The following is a 6,284-nucleotide window of genomic DNA, read 5'->3' as shown; positions in this document are numbered from 1 at the left end:
TTATATGTATTTTGTGAAATCACCCACGTGCACATTAAATTAATCTTACGTCCGAAAAGGACTGGCGTTCCCGTCAACTTCTCGCACAAGAAATCCACCTTGTGTACGAGCCCTAGTAAATAAATATGATTTTATGGAATCCACCAAAAAACCTCATGGATTCCTTGTGCGAGAAGTTGACGAAGACGCCTATCCTTTTCGGGTGTCAGATTAATTTAATGTGCACGTAGGTGATTCCGTAGCAGAGGATTCCGCAAAATACATATCAAATTAATGGACGTTTATGAGTTTAGAGTGTGCAGTCAAATTAAATTAAAGTTAGGACAATATTCTAACCTATTTTAATTATTTGTAGTTGAAGGCTGCTAGGCATTTACTATTGTTTGTTTATTTCATTTATAAACAATTGTGAATTATTCAATTGAGATGTAGAGGAGATAGCAGTGGCTTTAGGTAGCACTGGGCATTAGCTTAAGTCCAAGCATAAGTTTTATAATTATGATTAGTTATATTAAGTATAATATATCATATTATGTATTTATATGATATTGTATTATTAAAACTATTACTCTATTTGTAGGTTATAAGTTTAAACTTCTTTAGTAATAATTAGATCATTATCTTTAATACTATTAATTTATTTATTTTTAATATAGATTATTTTAGAATATGAGATTTAAGATATGATTTTATTGAAATAAGCTTTCTTTATGGAATACATTGCTATTTCCTTAATGTGGTTAAGTTTTAGAAGGCTTTTCTAGCTTTCTTTAAAAAAGCAACAGGATCGCACACAAAACAGGAGAACATGGTGAAAACTGAGTTTTTTCGTTTGTCCCTCATCTTGAATTGAAATTCAGAGCTTTAAGAGTCGTTTTGGAAGTTTTGGCACGCTCTGGACACGATGGTGATGTCAAAACGTCAAGATTCACAGCATAGAATTTTCTACAACAACTACAGTATGTTACAAGATACCTCTTGACTCTTAGAACTCTATATTTCAATTGATATTTGTAATTTCTTTGTAATTATGTGTAAGATATGAATGCAAACATCCATGTAAAACTATAATATATAATTAAGAATGGCAAATCATGGCTTTTGCCATGGGGGAGGTTGGGCCCAATCATGTGTTTTTCTCTTGTTTTTGAGTTATTCAAATCCTAATATGTATTATAATGTTGTTTGTATTTAATAGTTGAGACATTTAATTTGTTAGATTTCTCCATTAAGTTCTATTATGTGTATCATAAAGTTGTTCATGATTGAGATTTGATTTGCTAGATTTGCCACGGGTTCTACTTCGTAACATAAAGTTGTTTATGATTAAGATTTGATTTGCTGGATTTGCCGCGTATTCCACTTCGTAACATTGGTACATACACATAATGAAACTTAGTGAAAAAATCTAATAAATTAAACATCTCAATTATTAAATACAAACAACATTATAATACATAAGAGGATTTGAATATCTCAATAGATTGAGAAAGACAAGAGAAAAACGCAAGATTAGGCCCAATCTCCCCCATGACAAAAGCCATGGTTTGCTATCATTAATTATATATTATAGTTTTACATGGATATTTGCATTCATATCTTACATATAATTACAAAGAAAGTACAAACATCAATTGAAATACAGAGTTTTAAGAGTCAAGAGGTATCCTGTAACATGCTGCAGAAAATTCTATGCTCTAAATCTTGACATTTTAACATCATCATCGCGTTCGGAGCGTGTCAAAATTCCCAAAATGACTCTTGAAGCTTTGAATTCCGATTCCGGATGAGAGACAAACAAAAAAACTCAGTCTTTACCTTGTTCTCCTATTTTGTGCGTGATCATGTTGCTTTTTTAAAGAAAACTAGAAAAGCCTTCTAAAACTTAACCACATTAAGAAAATAGCAAGGTATTCCATAAAGAAAGTGTATTTCAATAAAAGCATATCTTAAATCTCATATTCTAAAATAATCTATATTAAAAAATTAATTAATTAATAGTATTAAAAACAATGATCTAATTATTACTAAAGAAGTTTAAACTTATAACCTATAAATAGATTAATAATTTTAATAATGCAATATCATATAAATATATAATATTATATATTATACTTAAGATAACTAATCATAATTATGAAATTTACACTTGGACTTACGCTAATACCCAGTGCTACCCAAAGACACCGCTACATGCTCTACACATCAAAACTGAAATATTCATAATTGTTTATAAATAAAATAAACAAATAATAATGAATACCTAACAGACTTCATCTACAAATAATTAAAATAGGTTGGAACACTATCCTAACCTTAATTTAATTCGAGTGTACACTCCGAACTCATAAACGTCCATTCATTTGATATGTATTTTGTGAAATCACACGCTATGGCACTACAAGGATACAGAGGTATAACGACAGCGCTTTCTGACACAAATTAACGGTGTCGCGAGCAATGGTACTCATGCGAAAAAACGCGAGTCGAAACCCGGGCGCGTCATTTTGCGCGAACGAACGAAAGAGAGAGTGAAAGGGAGAGCGAACTCCATCTTGCATTTGAGAGGGAGAGGAAGAGAAAGAGAGAAAGAGGGAGAAGGAAAGCTTCTCACCGCCACCATTGCCGTTTGCGAAGAAGAGGAGGAAGTATAGGGAGGGTGAGGAGGAGCCACCATCGTGAAGAGGAGCCACCGAATCCATCCTCGGGCCTTTGCGGTGAGTGCATTGTTTCCTCTTGCTTTGTTTTTGTTTTTTCTCCTTTTTTTTTTACTTTTTTTTGTTAAAAATCATGTGTATTGAGAGAGGGACAGAAAATGAGAGAGGGAGAGGAAGAGAGAAAAGGAAAGAAGGAACGAGAAAGAGAGGGAGAAAACATTAAACATAATAGGGAAAGAGAGAAAGAGAGGGAGATGGAGGAAGGGAGGGAGAGAGAGAGGAAGGGAGAGGTTATTATTATTGTTTTATTTCTTTTTTTCTTGTTTGTTGTTGTTGTGGTAGTAGTGGTAGTGGTGGTAGTGGTGGTGAAGGTGGTGGTGGTAGTGGTAGTGGTAGTGGTAGTGGTAGCGGTAGTTATTGTTGTTGTTGTTTAATTTCTTATTTTCTTGTTTGTTGTTGTTGTGGTAGTCGTAGTAGTAGTAGTGGTAGTGGTAGTGATAGTAGTAGTAGTAGTTGTTTAATTTTTTTTTCTTATTTGTTGTTGTTGTGATAGTCGTAGTCATGGTTATAGTAGTAGTAGTACTACTACTACTAGTATTTTTATTGTTTGTTGTTGTTGTAGTAGTAGTAGTTTTTTTTTTCTTATTTATTGTTGTTTAGTTTTCTTATTTGTTGTTGTTTTTTTCTTTTCTTTTCTTTTCTTATTTTTTGTTATTGTAGTAGTAGTAGTAGTAGTAGTAGTAGTAGTAGTAGTAGTAGTAGTAGTAGTAGTAGTAGTAGTAGTAGTAGTAGTAGTAGTAGTAGTAGTAGTAGTAGTAGTAGTAGTAGTAGTAGTAGTAGTAGTAGTAGTAGTAGTAGTAGTAGTAGTAGTAGTAGTAGTAGTAGTAGTAGTAGTAGTAGTAGTAGTAGTAGTAGTAGTAGTAGTAGTAGTAGTAGTAGTAGTAGTAGTAGTAGTAGTAGTAGTTGTTGTTGTTGTTGTTGTTGTAGTTGTTGTTGTTGTTTTTGTTTTTTCTTATTTTTTTGTTTATTGTAGTGGTAGTGGTTTGTTGTTGTGGTAGTCGTAGTCGTCATAGTAGTAGTCGTAGTCGTCATAGTAGTAGTAGTAGTAGTTTTTTTTCTTTTCTTATTTATTGTTGTTTAGTTTTCTTGTTTATTGTAGTAGTAGTAGTAGTAGTAGTAGTTTTTTCTTCTTTTTCTTGTTTGTTGTTGTTGTAGTAGTAGTAGTTGTTGTTGTTGTTGTTTTTTCTTCTTTTCTTGTATATTGTAGTGGTAGTGGTAGTGGTAGAGAGAGAGATGTTTTGTTAAAGGAAATGAGAGAGGGAGAGGAAGAGAAAAAGAAAGAAGGAACGAGAGAGAGTGAATAAATATACAACATAATAAAGAAAGAGAAAAAGAGAGAGAGATGGAAGGAGAGAAGAGAATGAATGGATAAAAAACAAAGAGAGAGTGGTGGCGAGGTCCAGTGAGGTCCGGTGCAATACCACAAGATGAGAAACACTCCGACATACGTTAATTTGTGGGTGGGTGGAGACTTTACATATGTTAATTTTGTTGAGTTACAAGAGAAGAAATCCCTTCTCAAACTATTTAAGAAAGAAAAAAAGAATGATAATAAAAATAAATTGTTTGTCGTAACGTAGACCAAATGGAAAATGATGAAGGTCGTGATGTTCAAGATCGCGAGGCATATCATAATCAGTGTGTCCCATGTCCTTGCTTTCAATGTAAGCTAGCAATTAGACGAAAACGTCGATTGTCTATAGAGCACGTACGATGCTTCACCGAGTCTCAATCTAAGATCATTGATCAAGCAATCTCAGATTTTGAGCAAACGATAAGAAAAGTGTATATCAATCGTGCATTGTATTCGCAAGCTAATTGAATACCATATACAAAAACATTGGGTGTTGCTGGCAAATTTTCTATCTAGGGAGGTGACGTCTCGTCCCAAGGAGGAATGCAACCTTTGCGGCCAATTAGAAGAGTTCGTGGGCATGTGATGGATGGAGTGCATGAGCCAATCCACCACTTGGAAGGTACTACCCAATCTATACCGTCAATACCAGAGGAGACAGGTAGCCTTCCAGACTTACCTACAATCTTGGAGCCTGAGATGGAGGCAATGATCGATGCATTGATACCCATGGATGTCGAGACTTCTGATCCGCTTAGAGAGAGAGCATCCATACCATTATATGATGGGTCCTGAGTATCTCGCCTGAAGACACTACTTGCACTCCTAAGTGTGCAAGCAAAATACAGGTGGAGCGATGCGAGTGTGACCGAGTTGTTCAGGTACCTTGTACGTACACCTCATTGATTTCTTTTCAGCACTATCATAAAAAACATTTGTGCTTTTTCAAGGTGTTTTATGATTTTTTTAAGGTTACTGAAGTATCATATATTACCACTTGCAAATACCATGTCTGAGTCTCGTGATGATGTGTGACATGTTTTACGAAAGCTTGACATGGACTACAATAGCATCCATGCATGTATCAACGATTGCATACTGTTTCGAGTAGAATACGAGACTATGGAGACATGTCCAAAGTGTGGTACTCACATGTATCGATAGGACTTACAAGGACAAACCATCCCTCAAAAAGTTATTAGACACTTTTCGCTTATCCCTCGCATAAACCACATGTTTTGTACGTCCAGCATGGCGACCTTGACAACGTGGCATGCACAGAATAGGTCCACAGATAGAGTTCAATGAATATCAGTGAATTCATACGCATGGAGCCACATTGACTCTACCTTCCCAGACTTTGCCCAAGAGCCAAGGAATCTTCGGCTCGATCTGCGCTCAACTCCTTATAGTGTGTGGCCTATAGTCCTTGTCAACTACAATATCCCTCCATGGCTTTCTACGAAGAAAGGACGTCTCATCCTTAACTTGCTCGTTTTCGGTCGCTACAAAGTCAAAAATATGGACGTGTATCTTCGTCCATTAGTCGATCAGCTTAAGATTTTGTGGGAGAAGGGGGTCACCATGCAAGATATGAGCGAGTGCGATGGTTGACGGTCCACCAATATTTGAGCCATTCTCATGTGGACCACGCATGACTTTTCGAGATTCGGAGAGTGCTTAGGTAAGTAGGCTTTCGTTCTCATTGGTAATATCTATCATAGCTCGTTCAAGTTTGTATTCACTAGATAGAGGTGTTGGGGTAGGTCTGGTTACCTCAGGTTATCATGCATGTCCATTGTGTGGGCCACAATTAGACTTCTGAAGGTCACGAACCATGAAGAAGATGATATATCAAGGGCATGTCGCTTTCTTGCCAGAGGTTCATGAACTCAGGGAAGGTTTTCTTGGACAACCTCCAGCACGAATGAATGCCCAAAGCTTGTACGAGCTGAAAATGGTCCACATAGAGTCACATCTAAACAGAATGCGACGGTTCTCTGTTTTCTACGAGTTGCCATATTGGACCCGCTTACAAATCAACCACTTGTTGGATCCCATGCATATTTTCAAGAACGTGGGTAGCGTGCTATGGGACCACATCACAAGAAAGAGAGATACTATAGGGGCACGAATGGATTTGAAGGAGGTAGGCAAGATGGAGGCGCTTTGGCCGCAATCGAGTGCTGATGGTCGCTTGCAGCTACCTCGCG

The sequence above is a fragment of the Lygodium microphyllum genome, unplaced genomic scaffold, assembly GCF_053477565.2.
Source record: "Lygodium microphyllum isolate KBCC unplaced genomic scaffold, Lygodium_microphyllum_v1.1.10 scaffold_37, whole genome shotgun sequence".
NCBI classification, from domain to species: Eukaryota; Viridiplantae; Streptophyta; class Polypodiopsida; order Schizaeales; family Lygodiaceae; genus Lygodium; species Lygodium microphyllum.
Note: the sequence above shows the minus strand (reverse complement) of the source record.